The following is a 22,143-nucleotide window of genomic DNA, read 5'->3' as shown; positions in this document are numbered from 1 at the left end:
ACCACAAACTAACTCTACCAATCAGGTATTGTGATTATTGTGATAAAAGTGACACCTGCCATTTCTGAAATGGATTATGAAAACTATTCAGAAGTGCTGGACCTTGACACTGACTCTTCACAATGCAGAGTAATGTTGGTCTGTAGATTTTATATTAAACTCGATGTCTATTATAATGTGGCTGCAGCAAGTCAAATACTTTATCAAAACATTCAGGCATCTTCAGAGCGCAATGCATGTTCACATTATTATTAATTATTACATAATTCCATAACATTATTTGTGCAATATTAAAACAATAGATGAGAACCACTAACCACATATTAAAGGGGACCTATTATGCAAAATTCAAAAGAATTCAAAATTCAAAAAGGTCTCTTCAATATAACGGATAAATAAAATAACGTTAAAGTGTTAGTTCACCCCAAAATTAAAATGCTGTCATTAATTACTCACCCTTATGTCATTCCAAACCCGTAAGACCTTCGTTCATCTTCGGAACACAAATAAAGTAATTGTTTGATGAAATCCGACTGCTTTCTGACCCCACAGACTGCAACGTTATTACCACTTTCAAGGCCCAGAAAGGTAGTAAAGACTTCGTTAAAATAGTCCATGTAACTACACTGCCCTACAAAGGCAAAACGCCGTAACATCATGTTTGGTCAAAAATGAGTTAGTGTCATTTTTGTGGTATTTGAGACCTCCTTTATCATGTGAATAAATATCGTGAGTCAATTTGATTGTTTTAACGAGAAAATAAAGGGCTATGACAACCGTAACTTCCAAAACCATACGAGAAACCACAGCAGAACACCGTAACAGTTGTTACGGCTCTTTGCCTTTGTTCCAGCACGCTGAAGTTGAGTTACGGTGTTCTGACTTTGTTTAGCCTGGCATCAAGAGAGATGTTACGGTGCCGCTGTGATGTTACTGTACTCTGGCTTTGTCATACTGTCAAAGTTTGCCGCTCTTTAATTGTCACCAAACCACGTAACATACACACAATACATCTTTGGCCAGAAAAACTGCTCCAAGTATGCAATCAGAAACAAAGCAAGGTGAACAAGCCATACTTAGATGGTATGCAAGCTAATAGGTTGTCATAAATGTTGTTATTTTCGTTCAGGGCGATGGTTCAGATCTATCAATGTCAGTGACAGCCCGGAGCTAGCTAAATTTAATCTGTGCGCTAACGTTGACACTCGCCTCACATCAGACGCCGAAAACCAATTATTAAATACACAGGCATCCTACCTTTCCATGCAATCCGATATAATCCATAGCAATGCACGTCATCTGCTGTATCGGACCACAACAATCCATACGTGTTTGAGCCATATTTCCTTCTTGCAGGTGTTCATGTCAGATCTTACACAAATCCATATAGCACTAAGCTAGTTATCGCTAACGTCCGTACAAAGTAGGCTAACCTAAATGGTAAAAGTAATTCCAACTTTTTTTCGGTTGATTCTGTCTATATTATCTCAGAATTAAAAAGCAGTAATCCAAGTCGAGTTCGTTGACTGTGCATCTTGAGCAGTTTGGTGGCCCTTAACCCTTTAACTGTCACCGTCATTTTAATTCAACCTCTAATAAACGCATAAAAAGAGCATATATGTGCGTTATAGCGGGTAGCCGCATCACAAATCGAGAATCCATAATATTTTTGTTTATATATTTTTTAAAAATCTGACTTTTTTTTTTATATAACATTTAATTGGTGCTATTTTTTGAACTCTTGGTATAAAAACAAACTGAGCTTTCTACCAATCTTTCATGATTTTTCATGTTTATTGCTATTTCAAAATAAAGTCCTAAAAACGCCTAATGAATATGAAATATTCTTGTTGCAAATTGATAAATTACTGCTCCTCTGTAATTTGTTTAAAATACATTTCTATTCAATTATAATTAAATTATCTTTTTTGTGGAAATATTTATTGCATTTATTCATACTGTACTGCAAAGTAACTTATCTGTTTACGTTTTACTTATCTGTTTATCTGTAACTGTCATACTGTTTAACTTTGTTAGTGCTGCTTGCCACCCTATCCTGATCATTATAGCACTAAATAGGAACAAACCAAAAGGTCTTCTATATAATTTAAAACACATACCATGATGACTAGACCTTGGTTAGGTGTTCTTATAATGGATGTAAGTATGGGGGACAGCAAGCAAATATTGATTATATGTCAGTTACTGCCTTTTGCCTTTGCACGACTCCTTATTTTTGGCATATGATACAAAGGCAGAGTACAGTAACAGCCAAACAAGGGTCAAAGGTCAAGTTTGAGCTCAAGATTTTTTGCATACAAACATTTCTTCATTATAGCAACTAGTTGTCAAATTTTGGGAGTCCTACCTATAATACTTTTGTCTGGACAAAACAGAAACTTTAAAGTCATTTTTCTCAGTTTCACACTCTAGCGAGTTAAGGTCTTTTGCCTTTGCAGGGCAGTACAGTGGTTCAACCTTAATGTTATAAAGAATACTTTTTGAGCGCAAAAAAACAAGCATGACTACTTTATTCAACAACTTCTCGACGCATGCATGTGGTGCTGACGCAGGAGCCGGCCAATACTGAGCAGCTGTTCTAACGTAGAACCCAGAAGCGCTGCATTGTGTTTACAACGTGAACAGCAGAGGTGGGAGTAAGTCACTAAATGCAAGTCTCAAGTCAAGTCAAGTCATTCTATTCTGTTGTAAGGGTCAAGTCAAGTCAAGTCAAGTCATACTCTTTGTCAAGTCAAGTCAAGTCAAGTCGCAACTTATGGTGCCTTTACGTGCTATGGTAATTATGGTAAATACCAAAAGCCGACGTGGAAAATGCACACCCACTCATGTCCACTGGGCAGCTCGTAGAATATTTTGATGCAGGAGTTGCCGAGATGAGATAACCTTTGACCTTTTCAAAATGGCGGAGAGCAACGCAAGAGTCGTGAATAAGCATTGTACACAACTAAACGTTTTTGCTACTGTTAGCGGATAGTTTTTGTAGCCTATAAAATGTTGTGTCATTAACAATTGTAATATAATGCGTTAACACTCAGTGTCAGTTTTAAAAATACCGTTATGGTTTGGTGTTATCTACCCAGAGCAGATGCTATCTAGCAGTCAAGAAGCCTCCTAGTAATGAGCGATCAGGCAATTTACTCACGTGAGTGTATTTTGTACAGCGACACCATGATTTACTGACTTAAGCAAACTAAAATTGTTTTAGCCAAATAACAGGTCTGGATCTGTGAGTCCACTTTTTTTTTTTACCTACATTACGACAACAAAAGCACTTGAACACAATACACTGGTAAATACCAGTTCACAAGTGGAAAATATAATCTTTTCCATAGCACGTGAAGGCGCCATACGTCATACCAAGTCACACACAGGCTCGTTTTACACATTTTTTAACTTTGGGACTTTTATTACTTATTTAGACACAGAGGGCCAATGGGTTACAAAAATAAATAAACTTGTGTTTAATAAATAAAATATTGTTAAGAAGCACTTTAAATGCAGAAATAATATACAATTAAATTATGCTTATTTTAAATGTATTGAGCAGGCTAGGTATAAAAAAATATAGGCTTTTAATAATCTTTCAGTGCGCAAAACCATGATAATATGAAACGCTTCAAAACAGAGCGCACAAAGCGCGTATGCGCATCGCGGGTGCAGAATGATGTACTCAAAGCAACATGGAGTCATAAATAAGCATTTAAAAGTTCACGGCACAAAGCGAAGAAATGTCGAGCGCACAAATCCTAGTGTATATCTGTCCAACAGTTTATTGATCATTTGTTTCACAGTTTTAAATTCCAGTTATTGTGCGTTTGATGCCGATTCATAGTCCTTGTGATGTGTGTGATCTAACAAGCACACGGTAGTGAGTCGTTTAAAAACAGCAACAAACTCCAACAAAATAAAGTCATTTTATGCAAATCCACAGCCTTTTATCCACATATCATGCATTATAATGTGAATATATCATATTGGAGAGAGTTTTACCGTGCATCCAACCGGAAGAGGCGCGCGCGCTGTTTGAATACTGAATGGAGAATGATTGACAGCCGCAGAGGAGGTAAAACGAGTTTCCGTATGTAAATAGACTTCTGTCCCTCACATTAAGCTATGGAATGTCCATGTTGTCCGCGGAGGGATCTGCTGTTTTGGCATGCGGCAAGCGGCTTCCGGATAGCGTCCAGCGGTTTACGCATTGTTGGGTTCGCCGACTTATTGGAAAATATATAGTTCATTCTTAAATATATAAATTAATAACAAAAATTGAAAAAAAATATTTTCCACAAGTCATTTCAAGTAAATAGGCACAAGTCCGAGTCAAGTCTAAAGTCACAAGGAGCCAGTCTAAAGTCAAGTCGAGTCTTTTCAGAGATCTAGTCAAGTAAGTCTCAAGTCCAGAAAATTGCAACTCGAGTCAAGTCATAATGACTCGAGTCTCCCACCTCTGGTGAACAGCGTCAGAGACTGACACGGAAGAGAGGACATTTTTTAATAAAGTCGTTATTTTTGTTTTTGTTTTGTTTTTGTGTGCAAAAAAAAGTACACTCATCGCCTTTGAACCACTGTAGTTACATGGACTGTTTAAACCCTAACGGGTTTGGAACGACATGAGGGTGAGTAATTAATGACAGAATTTCCACTAACCCTTTAAAGTCCTCATAAAAAAATAAAAAATAAAGCATTTAGTATGAATATGTTAGCCTTAAGGTTATCTATAAGCTAGTGCGCTCCAAAACAATAACAACATTTGCATTTAGAAGATTTAAGCGTTAAAAACTTACAGTCCATCACTTCCGCCAATATGGATCAACAATTTTGATGACATCACCCTGCACTTCATCCTCTCATCAGATTTTCTGTCCAATCAATGCTCTCTAGAATCTAAATTATTATTACATAATTCCATAACATTATTTGTGCAATATTAAAACAATAGATGAGAAACACTAACCACATATTAAAGGGGACCTATTTACATCATAAACAGACAAGCTGCGTCTAAAATCGGTCACTTGTTCACACAATTACTATTTTCTACATGGTGAAAAGCACATAATGTATTAGGAGACAGGGAATGATTCAGAAAGTGTAAATATGCTCTCCATTGGGGCGAAATAAGTCTGGTTTCACGTTAATATCACGCGAACCGCCGCAGCGTGCACACAATCTGCTCCGGTCCAGAGACACGATGGCACAGAGCGGATCATATGCGTGAGTCGCTTTTTAAATTCTACACAGAATGCAACATTTTAAAGCGATGTAGGAGGAGAAATGGTTAGACAGACTCGGCTTTAGAAACAGCACAGTCGAGTAGAAGTGATAACACTGGTACCATGCATGCACCAACATAAATTCCTCAAAGTACACATCCTCAGCATGATTATGTTCACTGTTTTGCTTTAGTAACAGTTTCATATTAAATCTAAAAGGGGAATCTATTAGACTGTGGCTGTCATAAGCTGTCAAACGCTATTGGCTATTTTAAAAAAGGGGAGGAGCTGCTCGATATGTCCCACCCTGTGTTCCTGTTTCAGTGGAAATTCCGTCAACACATTGAATAATGCTGCATGTTTCAAGGCACTTCAGTGGGCCTTTAAGTAAATAGTCACAGCCTACTTGCACTAGATGTGCTGGTTTCGGTCTCTTCACCGGCTGCAGCCATGTCCTCATCTCATATACCTGCACTCACATTCACGTAAAGTAGCCTTTTTGACAAGTTTGGGTGAGTAAAGGCAAAACACACAAGATATGTATTGGAGTAAAGAGTGCTTATGCTTATTCAAAAATGTAGTCAAGTAGAGAGTTGCTAATATCTTTATACTCAGTCAAAGAGCAAAGTAGCCAAAAAGATACTTAAGTAGGCTACGGCAACTATTTAGCCTACATTTACTCAAATAATTTACACCACTGCATACATGTATGTACACATATGCAGTATTTTCCAGATAATATTTTATTTATTTGTTTTAGTAAATATAAAAGCCAATCATTTAATTTAGGACAAGATTAATTTAAACATGTCTTTATAATATTACACTTCATATTTTTCTCACACACTATAGCTGTCCTTATGTATTTATGTTGTTAGAAGACCATTAGGATCGCCTTAACATTTTTTTTAAAACTGTGATCTAATTTTAATGGTTTATTGAAGCTTCCCTCTGGACAATGTATAGCTCTTCTGTTTGTTTGTTTACGTGTGTGTGTGTTTGTTTGATTGATGTCTGGGGATGTTGGAGCAAGTCTTCGCTCCTGCTTTCGGTAAGCTCTGCTGCTTCACTGGCCCTGACATGTTATTCCATCAACCATGCCTAAACCTTTTGACATTTTTCATGTCCTTAAACAAACTTTCTCCCTTACAGCCTCTTTAGGTGTCTCAGCTTCTCATGCGAAAACAAACATAGTTATAGAAAAGGATGCAAGCAAAAATATACATGTACTGTAGGCTACAAAAACATGAGGACACAAACAGATGGACAAGCTAAACAAGCTGATGTTGACAAATACACATTCACACGTGCACTCATCACACAAGGTCTTGCATATTCTTGCTTTGTCTCAGCAGAATATATTCATGAAATATGAGTATATTTGAAGCACACATGCGGGTATTATTAATTGGATGTTATAATCTACTATAATCTACACACACACACACACACACACACACACACACACACACACACACACACACACACACACACACACACACACACACACACACATACACACAACCAAAGGAAAACATGCACACAAACCTATCTGCATGTGAAGTACAGCAGAGGGTCAGGCTGTAATCAATACTGTAACTTGATCACACACTGTTCGCCAGTTTCATTAAATTTAAATATCTGCCTCGGAGAGGAAGAAGATGGACTGGGTTGTCCAGCTAGAAAAACAAATAGCTTGACAGCTAGTTCACAGTGGTCAACCAACCCCCATCCTCCATCATAAGATCATTTCATATCTGCAGGCCAAGCGTGATATAAAGCTTGCATATATGAAAGTGTACGGTTATACTGTTGAATATATAATCTTGAAGCCAATAACATGTCCAAATACTCAGTCTAGCAAAAAAACTTTTCTATATTAATAATAAAACAAATACATAATTGCAACTACTTACCTAATTTTAGCCCCAACAAATTAAGGTTGAACGCATAAAAATACCCCAAGTCCAGTGTGTTTAATGGCGTTATAAAAGCTGTTAAATCCACAATACATCAGCGTCTCCCCTTGTCATCCATATTCACAGGAAGCTACTGCACTGCCGCCACTAACTCTGATTTTCCCCACCACTGACCATCATCAACTATCAGCCTAAAAATACTCTTAAAGCGACAGCATCTCTCTCTCTCTATCCTGGCACTCTTTGGACACCCTTCCAGCTGACTAGGGACTGCCCTAATCTCCTCCTGCTCAATACAGACCAATCAGGACCAGGCAGGAAGTCAGTAGTGGTGTGTAGTCAGAGAGCAGGAGAGAGAGAGAGAGAGAGAGAGAGAGAGAGAGAGAGAGAGATAGGCAGCTGTGGATAATAGATATAGAGGGAGCATAGACAAGAATCAGCAGGAGATTATGTACTTAAAAAATCCTGCCTGGTATATGAAGGTTTTGAGGATGGCGTGGGTTTTTACCATTACTGGTTCAGCTTATGTTACAGAAAGCACTATAAACTGCAACTGCTGTACATATGAGTATATAATACAGTTGTATATATTGTATTGTATTGTATTGTATTGTATTGTATTGTATTGTATTGTATTGTATACTATGGGGCAGTTACTTTACTTTACTTTACTTTATACTTTATTGTCCCATTTCTGGGAAATTTGTCTTGGACAGCATGACATGGCCAGTACACAACTTCGATCACACACAACACAGTACATACAATAACATGCAATGATAAGAGAATAGCAACTTTTCGATGGATTATTTAAAAACTAGCAGCATCCTACATCAGTTGAATGCTTCAATCTGATTGGTTGGTCTTGACCGCATTATATGTTCATATCACTTCACCAAATGATTTAATTTATTTCAAAGGTCCTTAAAGCCTACAACAGCAAAAGAACCAAAACCCACAACGACACTGACCAATAAAGAAAATATAGAAAACAATAGGATAAAAACGATGAAATATTTTCATGTTTTTCCCCCCACAAATTTACGTTTTATTATGTATAGAAAGCACATACTCTCTTTCTCCCGTTCTCGCTCCCACTCAAACGCACACACATACAGTGCGGAGACGCATTCGCGCAGAAACGCGTTGTCAGCGCTGCTCTGACGATTTTATCAGTAAAATTGTTTAGCAACTTAAAAGCTAAAAGACATTTCTCACTAGTGAGGTAATAACTTCGCTGTTCTTGAAGCAGATACACTTTTTCTATTAGTAGAGACATTGCTGCCGAATACTGTTGAGAAACGCACAGACTCAGGCAATTCACACATGCTAAATCTCTCTCTCTCTCTCTCTCTCTCTGATAACTGCATTAATATTATTAACAGTCCTTCGTCAATTATTCCATACATTATTATATTATATTATACAGACATCCTACCTCTCCCAGAAGGTGTAGGAGTCTCCCACATTTTGATAGTGGCTCCCTGACGCTCGGATATTTTATACAATATCCCAGAAAGCGTGAGAAAGAGAGTGAAAGCCATATATATATATATTATATATATATATATATATATATATATATATATATATATATATATATATATATATATATATAGACATAGATATAGACATAGATATAGATATAGACATAGATATAGATATAGACATAGATAGATATATAGATATATATATATAGAAATATATACAGAGATAGATAGATAGATAGATAGATAGATAGATAGATAGATAGATAGATAGATAGATAGATAGATAGATAGATAGTAAAACATTTACAGCTAGATGCACCATTGACATTCTCTGAATAAATGAACGAGATAAATCACAGAGCGAGAGGATGTTTAAACCATGAAGGCTTGACTGACATGGCTTGTTGATGAGTTTTTAGGTGAGGTGCTTACCGAAGCTGCATTTTCCTGCCACATGCTGTCCTTGATGGAGTAATGCAATAGCAAGGTCTAGACACTAAGCACTGTATAATTGACGAAGTGTAAAACAAGATGGGGATAAAACCTATCTCAAAAGTCTTGCCCTCGACTCTCAATGTTGTTTTAATGAGTCACACTCTCTCCAGACCTCAGGCATATCATTTAGTAAATGTTTGCTTTTGGGAACAATGTGGATACAGACCTCAACATGTCTTCAAGCTGAAAGCAAACATTCAGAGGCCATCTGCTGCACTGTGCGCTTGACATTTGAATGATCCAATATGGTTACAAATCAAAAGTTTTGGGATTTCATTATTGCTTTATATCCTTTTTCTTTTTTTTCTTTTTTTGCAATTACAATGATAGGGAAGTGAGTTATAGCTTTTATGCAACTAAATGAACTCTCATGGGCTGTTGCTGACCATTAGAATAGATCCCCCCCCCCACCCCCCCATGCCCCCCCACCCCACGGTTCCTTTACATTGCGGTTCGTATGTGAATACTCTCTTTGCATGTGAAATAAATTGTAGTGCATACTTACTGTACAGGTTGTGGGTTTGCTGTTGAGTCCAGTGTACAGGGTGGGCCATTTATATGGATACACCGCAACAACATGGGAATGGCTGGTGACACCAAAGTCCCGTTTGTGGCTCACCTGTACATGTGAGGGGGCAAACTCCTCAAGATGGGTGGTGACCATGACATATACTAATGTGCCACAAACAGGACCTCAATATCACCAACCACTCCCATGCCACCACGGTGTATCCATATAAATGGCCCACCCTGTAGTTGGTGCAACACTGTCTTAATAACAATAAGTCTTTTTGAAAAGTCTGACCAAATCAATCTGACATGTGAGACAAAAACTTTTAGGCCAGACTGAAATTATCAAGGACTTATAACCATAATTTAATGATGATGATGATGATGATAATAATAATAATAACAATAATAATAATCAAAATAATAATAATCAAAACTTGAGACATTTATGCAGCGCTGAAAAGGCTTTGTTGATGCTTTAATATGCTTGTTGTTGCTTAAATATGGGTGATCAAGTGTTTATGATATTCGCTTTGCAGCTTAGTCTCTGTAAACTAGTTTTGGACTGGAGGGGAATTTCTCAGCATGCTATTATTTCAAATATTTTTAGGGACTTCAAACTGCACATACAATGTTCAAATAAAAATGCAAAGCATTTTCTAGTGGTGCAGCATTGAGACGTTGCTTAGAGGTTCATAATTGTTCCCTCTCTATGATTTGGAATAACAAAGGCAGGTGCGTAATGACACTATTCCCAGCATATGGAGTGCCGTGTTAACATCTGCACTGCTGAACGCTTTTATGTGTAACAAATGAGTGAACAATCATGCTGGATTCAGAGATACCTATTAAACTTCAAAACCATCAGAAACACATATTTGCCTCTTCAAAGAGCAGCATTGCCAAAATGAATCAAAATTGTTGTTTTACACTTGGTTTTCCCCTTTAATTCACTATAAAATTGCATTCCAGTTAACATTAGTATTCTGACACATTTTAGCTGTGATGCAACTATGATTTAACTATTAATAAAAAATACCATAAAATGCCAAACAAGCAGTGTTAGCACAAACATGTACCAGCTTTTTTACTTGTGGGTCACGGGACTCGTATCTCAGCGCGTTGTATCGTAAGTGCAATGCTGTATCAGGTGAGGTACTGAGCAAGTTTACCCTGTCAGGAAAGAAAAGCCATAAATGGAACTGAAATAATGTGCTTATGGTAAAAGCGTTTTAAGCTCAGGACATAGTATTGTGCAAGGAACCATTCAAAAATAAGTATTTCTTAATTGATAATCTGCCCCTGTAATCATAATTGTTAAAGGAATACAAATTGTTGGTATAGAGTTAATTTCAGTTGGAAATGCAGTAAATGCAGAGAGAGGCACATTTTCCCAATGGTTGCTAATGAAGTCCTTGGCCTTCTCGTCGCATCTCAAAGCAACTGAACTCGATGACCTTGAGTTTCATGTCCCGGTTGTTGTGGAAGAGAACACAGAAGAAAAATAGCATCACTTTTCAGGTGTAACTTTCATGACCAGGAGAGAAGTTATACTTCAATATCACCTTCACTGGCTCTGCATGCCCACGGGGGTGTAAAGTTAGGGAGGTTACTGTAATCCAGTGCTACACTGAGAGATCGAGTCTCTTCTCAAATATTTATGGGCCGTCACTGCCACACAGCTGTTGCCACTGCTACTGTCCAAACACACGCTAGCTGGCCCGTGGTCAATGAGAGCCTGCCTGTCACTCACCACACTGATGCTATCACATAATACAGCAATAAAAATATACATTACATTCGTCACTTCAGCAGCTTTCCGAGGGACAAGGTCTATATGAATGACACGTGTTGGGTTAGCTGAATTTATGAGGGCACCTGTTAGAAAGGAAATAAATGCAATGAGAATAGTGCCATTGACTTCTATGATTAAACTGTCAGATGTCGTGATGTGAAACTGCAATGAACCATATATTCTAACACAGAATACAACCTCTCATGTTAGATGACTGAAGCTGAAGTAATGAGACACTCTGTCCCTTGCACAAACTCGATTTGCTCAGGGAGCACACATCTTAGCCAAACGCTTTTCATCACTTGTATCACTTGATATCCGACACTCATGGATTAAAGCTTTAGAGCTTGAGCTGACCAACTGGAGGGTTGTAAGAGATTATGTAAAAACACAGTAGGTCTTGTTCTCTAACCGTGAGCATATATTTATGCATAAAACCTGTGCAATTATTTCCATGCAGAAATCATGAGTCATCATTTAAATTGTTCTACACTAACGACAAATTTTAGAACAAATTTAAATATATAAAGTATAATGTAAAACAATGTTATATATATATATATATATATATATATATATATATATATATATATATATATATATTATATATATATATATATATATATATATATATATATAGTATTTCATATCATATATGTATTTTTTTTAAATCCTTATACACGCACGCGCCCGCACACACACACACACACACACACACATACACACACGTACACACACAAAAGAAAGAAAAAACAGCACACCTAAGGATACTTATCAACATTATTAAAGAATGAAACCCAATGTCTTGGTGACATTGTCCAATTTCAACTGTAATTGTTATTTATGACATGGTGTGTCGAGGTGTACAAGCCATGCAGATCTAAAAGTCAATTATATTGATTTAAAAATAAATATTTCCTGCGGTGTGTCTCTTCTTGTATATTTTGAGCTGTCAGCATGTGTTTGCTGCCCGAGTAACAGATGTTATGTTTTTACAGAGCAACGGTCGTGATTATGTAATGTGCGTACACGAGTATGTGAGATTACAGAGCGGATATGAAGACGTGAATACCCAAATGGAGGGTTAGAACTCTCAGATTAAACACATTCCATCCTGACAGTGGTTGGATAAGCTCTTCCTATTTTACAGAGTGAAACAGAACAGGGGTCAGTTGAGACACACCAATTTTGATAGGGGATGCCGTTTAATCCTGCAAGGGCAAAGGTGCTTGTCCTTCTATTTTAACACCACTGGTTTTGTCCCATTATATTTTAATATCAACATTTCAGGACTGACTGATGTCAGAAATGGCCTACAAACGTTCTTTCTCCCTTTTTCATTAAATCCCTGGAATGCTCTGAACTCATCAGTCAATGTCACAATGTTCTCACCAGGACAAAGATCATCAAATCAAATCAAAACTCAAAATACTGCTTACAAAGCAAATACAAAGTTCTTAGATTAAAGTAGCAGTCTTAGAAAACATTCATAAAAACTGACCCTGATAAACCGTCATCATTGCCAAGTAACTTGTCATGTCAAACGCTCAACCTTTGAGAAAAATCAGGCCATGGCATACTTTAAAAGTAGCATATAATTCTGTGGGAAAACCTCAGACTTGGCAACACTGCACTGCATGACCCACTAAACACATTGGCATTACACTTTCTCCATGGATGTCCCACAGGAATCTGTTTTCGGCCCCTTAATATTCTATTCACCAAATTACTCCGTTCTTTCAAATTCATGCCTTCATTTTTCTTTGACGTGCTGACAGCATGCAACTGCATTCAAATAAACCAGTTTTATATCCATCTTTATGAGGTCAGTCTGTCTCTATGACATCTATGATATATACACTCACCTAAAGGATTATTAGGAACATCATACTAATACTGTGTTTGACCCCTTTTCGCCTTCAGAACTGCCTTAATTCTACGTGCCATTGATTCAACAAGGTGCTGAAAGCATTCTTTAGAAATGTTGGCCCATATTGATAGGATAGCATCTTGCAGTTGATGGAGATTTGTGGGATGCACATCCAGGGCACAAAGCTCCCGTTCCACCACATCCCAAAAATGCTCTATTGGGTTGAGATCTGGTGACTGTGGGGCCATTTTAGTACAGTGAACTCATTGTCATGTTCAAGAAACCAATTTGAAATGATTCGAGCTTTGTGACATGGTGCATTATCCTGCTGGAAGTAGCCATCAGAGGATGGGTACATGGTGGTCATAAAGGGATGGACATGGTCAGAAACAATGCTCAGGTAGGCCGTGGCATTTAAACGATGCCCAATTGGCACTAAGGGACCTAAAGTGTGCCAAGAAAACATCCCCCACACCATTACACCACCACCACCACCAGCCTGCACAGTGGTAACAAGGCATGATGGATCCATGTTCTCATTTTGTTTACGCCAAATTCTGACTCTACCATCTGAATGTCTCAACAGAAATCGAGACTCATCAGACCAGGCAACATTTTTCCAGTCTTCAACTGTCCAATTTTGGTGAGCTCGTGCAAATTGTAGCCTCTTTTTCCTATTTGTAGTGGAGATGAGTGGTACCCGGTGGGGGAAATTGAACAGGTGTTCCTAATAATCCTTTAGGTGAGTGTATATATATACATATATATATATAATTTTATATTTTTTTTAATGCATTAAAAAATATATACACTCACCTAAAGGATTATTAGGAACACCTGTTCAATTTCTCATTAATGCAATTATCTAATCAACCAATCACATGGCAGTTGCTTCAATGCATTTAGGGGTGTGGTCCTGGTCAAGACAATCTCCTGAACTCCAAACTGAATGTCAGAATGGGAAAGAAAGGTGATTTAAGCTATTTTGACCGTGGCATGGTTGTTGGTGCCAGACGGGCCGGTCTGAGTATTTCACAATCTGCTCAGTTACTGGGATTTTCACGCACAACCATTTCTAGGGTTTACAAAGAATGGTGTGAAAAGGGAAAAACATCCAGTATGCGGCAGTCCTGTGGGCGAAAATGCCTTGTTGATGCTAGAGGTCAGAGGAGAATGGGCCGACTGATTCAAGCTGATAGAAGAGCAACTTTGACTGAAATAACCACTCGTTACAACCGAGGTATGCAGCAAAGCATTTGTGAAGCCACAACACAACGTGAGGCGGATGGGCTACAACAGCAGAAGACCCCACCGGGTACCACTCATCTCCACTACAAATAGGAAAAAGAGGCTACAATTTGCACAAGCTCACCAAAATTGGACAGTTAAAGACTGGAAAAATGTTGCCTGTTCTGATGAGTCTCGATTTCTGTTGACATTCAGATGGTAGAGTCAGAATTTGGCGTAAACAGAATGAGAACATGGATCCATCATGCCTTGTTACCACTGTGCAGGCTGGTGGTGGTGGTGGTGTAATGGTGTGGGGGATGTTTTCTTGGCACACTTTAGGCCCCTTAGTGCCAATTGGGCATCGTTTAAATGCCACGGCCTACCTGAGCATTGTTTCTGACCATGTCCATCCCTTTATGACCACCATGTACCCATCCTCTGATGGCTACTTCTAGCAGGATAATGCACCATGTCACAAAGCTTGAATCATTTCAAATGAATTCTTGAACATGACAATGAGTTCACTGTACTAAAATGGCCCCCACAGTCACCAGATCTCAACCCAATAGAGCATCTTTGGGATGTGGTGGAACGGGAGCTTCGTGCCCTGGATGTGCATCCCACAAATCTCCATCAACTGCAAGATGCTATCCTATCTAAATGGGCCAACATTTCTAAAGAATGCTTTCAGCACCTTGTTGAATCAATGCCACGTAGAATTAAGGCAGTTCTGAAGGCGAAAGGGGGTCAAACACAGTATTAGTATGGTGTTCCTAATAATCCTTTAGGTGAGTGTATATTGTTGCTGTATGGAAGGAATTTTAGCATCCTTTTTGCCAAATTAAGGTTTGGTAGTACTGTACATGATTTGTATCCATAATAAATGTCAGTCCTCTCTTTTTTCAGGGCTGATGAATACTCAAACTAGTCCTCTGCTTTACATTTCTATCTCTTCTGTCTCTTTTGGTGCCACTATCTCTCCTCTCCATCTCTCTGAGTCAGTGTCTGCGTGCTCACTCTGAGTTGTAGTGGGTGAAGTGTCACACAGGCAGATGAATTGTGGGTATTACTTCCACTCCCTCGCTGTCCTCCTCCATAACTGTGCTCCAGGCTGTGTGAGTAAAGCGGAGCCTTTAGTGTAGGAGCGTTGAGTGTGTTTGCGTGACTGTATGTGATGTATTGTACTGTGCTCTGCAGAGCAGGGACTGATGGCTATCCTATGTGACCTCTGTTCTTAACAACAACAGCAGCAGCTACTGCTGTCTTGAAAAATAGAACATTTTCAGGGTTATCCTAATGCAATTTTCTGTCTTCAGTTAACAGGTAAATCTAAAGGGCATGTTCAGGCTATATTTCAACCAAAAAAAACAAAAACAAAGCATCATCACTAACATTTTTAATGACAATTTCATTATACACCACCATTCAAAAGTTTGGGTTCGGTAAGTATGGCAAGCAGTGCGGGGCCGAGAGCCCTGGGAACAGAACGAGGCTGGTGCCGCGAGTGATAATCTGCACGCCACACCTGACGCAAGTCCCATAGAGGAGAGAGGACCAGGCCTGTTCTTACGTTGTGTTGTGTTTTTGTTTGTGCGGCAGTCGTCCGTGAGGTGCTGTCGCTTTACCTTCATTTTATAGTGTTTATTTACTTTGACATTAAAGGGTATGTTGAACGTTTGCCGGTTCCCGCCTCTTTTTTCCCTGAACTTGAACATTGTTACAAGATTTAGTAAAAAAAAAAAAAAAAAGAAAGTATCTTATGCTCATCGAGGCTGCATTTATTTGATCAAAAAACAAAGTTATGTCATGAAACTCTAGATGGCGCAGGCTGATAGGTCCTTAACTCGATCTGCTTGCAATCACATCATTCTCTAAAGGGCACAGCTGATTGGTTCCGGCTGTATCAGTAGCCTATGAGCTTGCTGCTCAACCTTCAATAGCTGGTCAGCATTTTCTATAGCAGTTGCAGTGTGCTTTCAGAAACCCTCCACCTTCCCCAGCTCCACCTGTTTAGATCTGCTATGGGTAATTCATGTATGCTATATTGCACAGCAGCAGCATGTCTTATTTGCTCACAGCAGCAGCATCAGATCTATTCCATCAAAAAGTAATTATTGCTGTTAAATTTGTGATAAACTGATTTGGGATTTATCCTGAACCAAGTTGCAATATTTGGAAAATCTGCTTTTTAATGGATGCTGGGAAAATCAGCCTGGGGTTTTAGATAACATGTTTGCTCAGCCTCCTTTGGCATCATTCTGAAGTCAGAGACAAGTGTTTATTTGAGAGCTGATGAACTTTGATAAAGAACAGTGGGACTAAGCCGTGCTCTGTGATGATATCAGCGCCGATGCATCACATGAAAGCCTTTCAAAGGATTTAACATGTCTGAGAGTGCCAGAGTAAAGCTGAAAGAGAATGTCAGCAAAGATTACAAATAATTATTAGTACTTACAATGTGTTTGATGGATCATTGAAATGGTAACTCACCAGGTACAGTAATTGGATTTAGTTAAAACTGCAGTCAGCCCTTTAATGCATACATTAATAGTGTTTTACATTTATGGTTTTCTTTTTACCTTTAAAGGATTAGTTCACCCAAACATATAAATTCAGTCATCATTTACTGACCTTTAAAATGCGTCACATCAAACTTCACTGGTTCTTGAGAGCTAAAATAGAAGGCAATATTTTTTAGTGAGTAACCATTTTTATTGTAGGCCATTTGACTTCAAAAAGACTTGCAATACAATGCTTTAGTTAAATGGGTTACTTTTATGGTGCCTTTTATGTTTACAAATCACAGTCATGAAAAAAACTAAATAATGTAAACTTTCTGCTAAACATCTCCGATTGGGTTCCGTAGAAGAAACAAAATCATACAGGTTTGGAACAACACGATGGTGAGTAAATAATGACTGAGTTTAATTTTTTTATGGTGGAATTATTCCTTTAACGTCAACATTAAAGGGATATTTCACCGCTGGAAAGATGAATGTGTATTTAGATTGGGTCATTTATGTAGTAGAAATGTGAAATTATTTTAGAAGTTGGTGCCTTCTAGACTGAGAAAAGCCAGAAAATGTATTTTTGGCTCATGTGGATGAAAGACAACTCCTCCCAGAATGCACTTGCTTCGCTGCCCTACAAGGCCACTCCCAAGCCACGCCCTACCGGTTACAGAGGGCAGTATCGGAAGAAATGATACAACTAGGCTACTAGTTGACTCGAAACTGAAAAGACGCCGTTTTATCGTGAGATCCCACCCCCTATGGGCGGGTTGAAAACATGCGGAACTAGCTCCTACTACTGGCTGTAGCCTCTAGCCTCTGGCCAAAAAGCCTCTGATGATGCAAAATGACGATTTTTGCATCATCTGAGGTTTTTTTCCAGACACACAATACAAAAATCTCTCGTCTCAGGGCGACATGAGGGAGGGAAGCACGGTCATTCAAAAATACTACCGGGTTTCTACTGATACAAAGCTTAATGCTTATCGGTGAAGTATCCCTTTAAAGATTAAGGAGAGATCCCCTGATTTGATTGTAAAGCGCTTTGGGTGTACAGTAGTACATATGAAAGCACTATATAAATGCCTAATTCATTAATTCATTAATTCATTAATAATGGACTTTATTTTCATAATGCACGCATGTTGCTGCAGATTCTTTGGTGCTATATAGCATTGCTTTAGCAAACTAACATTCTTTCTTGCTCTATGAAGGAATGCCGTGCCAACTTTTCACGATACAATCAATTCCTGATGTATAAAATCAAAGTATCTGAATATCCTGAAAAATACATTAAATTATAGAAGCAAGATTAATTGAAAACATAATTCACATTAAGGACTTCATCGCTCTTCACAATTAAAGGTTTGGTGACTATGCTAAATGTTAGGAGGATAACTGTGTGCTAAAAAGAGATAAGACACCTCCACAAAATGCTGTTGCACTGTCAACGGAAGCCTTTCATCTACAAGCACACCACATTCACACACTTTTTCAGGAATCTTTTATAAAAAGAAGTCTGTGGGCGAGGTGAGTAAAGCTAAAGACAGGAAGCCGGCTGTGAGAGGTGTTCTTCTCATGAGACGAATGAGTTCAATAAAACTTGCTTTGAATGAATTTGAGCATACATCCCTGCTTATGAGTGTGTGACTAGTTTTCCTTTCAAGAGACTAAAATTAGCCTAAATCTACACCAACGGAATGAAAAGAACTGCTCAGTAAGAAAAGAAGAACTTACGTATCTTCAGGAAATGATTCATAGATAACTTTCAGCTTTGGCGCCTCTGTTAAAAGGCTCAAAGACTGACCATCAGGTCATAAGGTTCTGGCAATTCATTGTGTTAAAAGGAATGAAAAACATAATGACCACCAGTTTATATAAAAGTGCTACAACCAGGATATAAGATTTTTTTAAGTAGAGGCAAGGAAAAGGAGGGCCAGGGATCCAAGTGCAGCGTAGTTTGTTCAAAATACACAAAGATAATCCAAACAGGGAACGGGAACATAATCCAAACAGGGAACAAGAATGCAACAGCTTTACAAAGTATGCAAAGACAACGATTGACCAAGACTGACTAAAACGGAGCCGGCAGAGCATGGAGCCAGGGCGGAGCCGGCAGAGCATGGAGCCAGGGCGGAGCCGGCAGAGCATGGAGCCAGGGCGGAGCCGGCAGAGCACAGGGACACCAGGGCAGAGCTGATGGAGCAGGGAACCATGCAAGGCGAAACTGACAAAACTGGAGACCCCCAAGGCGACTAGATGGTGCAGGGGCAGGGCTGGACTGGTAATCTGGCATACCGGGCAAATGCCCGGTGGGCCGACGTGCTTTTTGGGCCGATACAACTTATACTTTTTTTTTTTTTTTTTGGCCTAAAACTCATACATCGGCGGCCCATTCATTTTGTTTTGTTTAATTGACGGCGCTGGGTTAGTGCCGGTGTAATGCATTGGTCAAAAAAAAGTAAGCGTTCGTTTTTTTTCCACTGACAGACCGGCCCATGAAACGCGTAGATCAGCGGCCCATTGGTTGTTTTCTTGATTGACACTGGGTTGGCCCAATCACATCTTTAAACACCTCCCCCTTTGGGCTTTGAGTGAGCGTGCAATGTCAGTGTGTATCTGTCAAAATAGTCTGAGACATGGAGAAGAAACGCAAGGAATGTGCAGAGAAATAGCGTGAAAAATAGATACAGGCCCTTCAAGCAGACGCTGTAAAATGTGTCAAAATATATGTTTTCTGCAGCAGCAGGACCTTCATCAGCTCCCGTGGCTGATGAGGAGGAAAGTGAGGAGGATCAGGAGAGAGATGAGAAAGGGTAGAGTCTGCGGTAAGCAGAACTACGTTCAAAACACTTTGGCTATGAGTGTAGGAACCCATTACCCAGTTACGCATTATTTCCACATCTGCATAGTTGACGATTACAGAAATTTACTAGAAGTTTAAAGAGACGCGTTTTTATCCATGTTTTCCGCCAAAATAGAAGCTTGATGCAGTTTCCGTCAAAATAAAAGATCATGTGCTTATCTCTTTCAAGTTTAGAAATTAGTACAAAACTAATTATGAAAGTTTTCTTTATTTTTCAGTGCATTTGTTTTACAATATATGGCTATTAGGCTACTGTCATGAGATTAATATTATAATTATTATTATGTAGTAGTGTAATATAGACAGACACTGTTACTAAAAGAAGTTTGATTTTTTCTTTGTTTAATTTGCACACTGAATATGGGTTGGAGCTTTTAATTTCGAACCCTCAAACTGCACCAGATTGATGAATATAACATTAAAATGCACAAAATTTTCTTAGGGGGAGCCTGCCCCCAAACCCCCCTAGAAGGACTGAGGTCCACCCACCACAGTTTTACCAAAAATCCTGTGAGAAACACTAGTATTGCTATGCCAATGCAGCTTATAGCTTGTTTTTTGGATGCATCACTGTGGAGTATAGTTCAATTGTATTAATAAATTACAATTTTGTACTTATTTCATCTGTTAACTCTCACTCGTTTATACTCACTCATTACATGGCATTAGTGGTTTTAATGAATAGGAGTTGAACAAAAACATATTCAAGGGCGTGCAAAGATGGGTGGTGTTTATGATCATATGTAGTGGGCCAGTCTGGGCCAAAATGCCAGGGCCGATTTTCTGTCCCAGTCCAGCCCTGTGCAGGGGACTACCAAGGTGGAACAGACGGAGCCAAAGACCACACAGCGCAGCAGAAGACCTCCAAGACGGAGCAGACGGAGCTGAAGACCACCATGGTGGAGTAGAAAACCTCCAGGGTGGAGCAGACGAAGCCAAATACCACTGGGGATCAGGAGGCAATGGCGCAGCAGAGGCTTGGACGGCCTTCATATCCATCACAGAGTGGGCAGGGACGGCATCCATGGCCGTGACAGAGCGGGTAGATGGCTCAGAGGGAGCTGTCGCAGACACCACCACCTCAGGATGCGCTGTGGCGGATGCTGCCGCCTCGAGAAAAATGCGTGTGGCCCAAACACACAGAATAGCAGTGACCATTACCGAAACCACCTTGGACAGTGGGATAACCTCTGGGACCACCGGACTAGGAAGAGCTGGACTTGGGACCACCAAACTTAGAAGCACTGGGACCACTTGCATGGTGGCCATGATGTCCAAAGACTATGGTGTGGCAGCCATAATAACAGAGGACTCTGGTGTGGTGGCTGTGACGGTGTTGGCTGTGGTGGATACTGCGGGAGTTTTAGGTTCTGTTCCCCCTCCACGACTCCCACAGTAAATGCAGAGCCACTCCACTGCAATATATGATGAATATTGCTTCTCAACTGGTGGGTCGTGACCCAAGAAACAAAAACAATGTAATTCTATGTTTTTTTCTGATGAGAGGCTTTTATTTTGAAAAACATGGATGAAAGCTGTTGACACGTCATGAGAAAATAAAATGTGTTGTCCTTATTCAGTATATGCTGTCAGATGAGATGTTGTCAGGCTATACGTCAGTGTCATTATTATAACGTTATTTTAATGTCTCTCACCTCAGAAACTTCCAGAACTTCCCTGTCCTGTCAGCCGTTGTAATGTGCTGACTTTATTCTTCGATTGAATGCACCAATAATCAGGATCAGTGTCCATATGTTTTTAACTGTTCATGTTAGTATTGTGTATTTACCATGATAAGTGTTGTTTCCGTAACCCTTAAATTCCAGTTTATTTTCACTTTGTGTTATTTTGTATATTTTTTAATGAATGTCGTAGCTCATACCAATTATTATTAACAAAAACTAGTTTGAGACTGCTATTTAGTAGCCTTTCCTTATACTATTTATTCTTCAGCATTATTCTTGCAATTGATGTGTGTTAAGTAAAGTGAGACAGTACTTTTATTTAGATAAAAAAAACCCAAATAAAACATATCAAATTTAATAAAACTTAAACTAAAATGTTTATCTAAAAATAAAATTCAAAATATGCATAATATAATACTTAATAAATAATAAATAAAAAAACTCCAACACACATACAATGGAACTGCCTGGAAAAGAAAGACAAGCACTCTTCTAAATATCTCCTTTTTGTGTTATACAGAAAAAAAAGTCATGAGGGA

At 38.9% G+C, this 22,143-nt stretch overlaps 1 protein-coding gene across 7 annotated transcripts in view; it reads right to left on the bottom strand.

Annotated features, from left to right (window-relative positions):
* Positions 1-7,336, bottom strand: part of pclob (piccolo presynaptic cytomatrix protein b) — a 99,452-nt gene extending 92,116 nt beyond the window's left edge. For all 7 annotated transcript variants that reach the window (XR_014209168.1, XR_014209169.1, XM_082181702.1 and 4 more), the window contains exon 1: positions 7,151-7,336. The gene's annotated coding sequence lies outside the window, so the exon portion shown is untranslated. The remainder of the gene's footprint in view (positions 1-7,150) is intronic.
* Between the last annotated feature and the right edge of the window lie 14,807 nt (positions 7,337-22,143).

The sequence above is a fragment of the Leuciscus leuciscus genome (genome assembly GCF_965113295.1).
Source record: "Leuciscus leuciscus genome assembly, chromosome: 10".
Lineage (NCBI taxonomy): Eukaryota > Metazoa > Chordata > Actinopteri > Cypriniformes > Leuciscidae > Leuciscus > Leuciscus leuciscus.
This window is presented reverse-complemented; position numbering and strand designations above follow the sequence as displayed.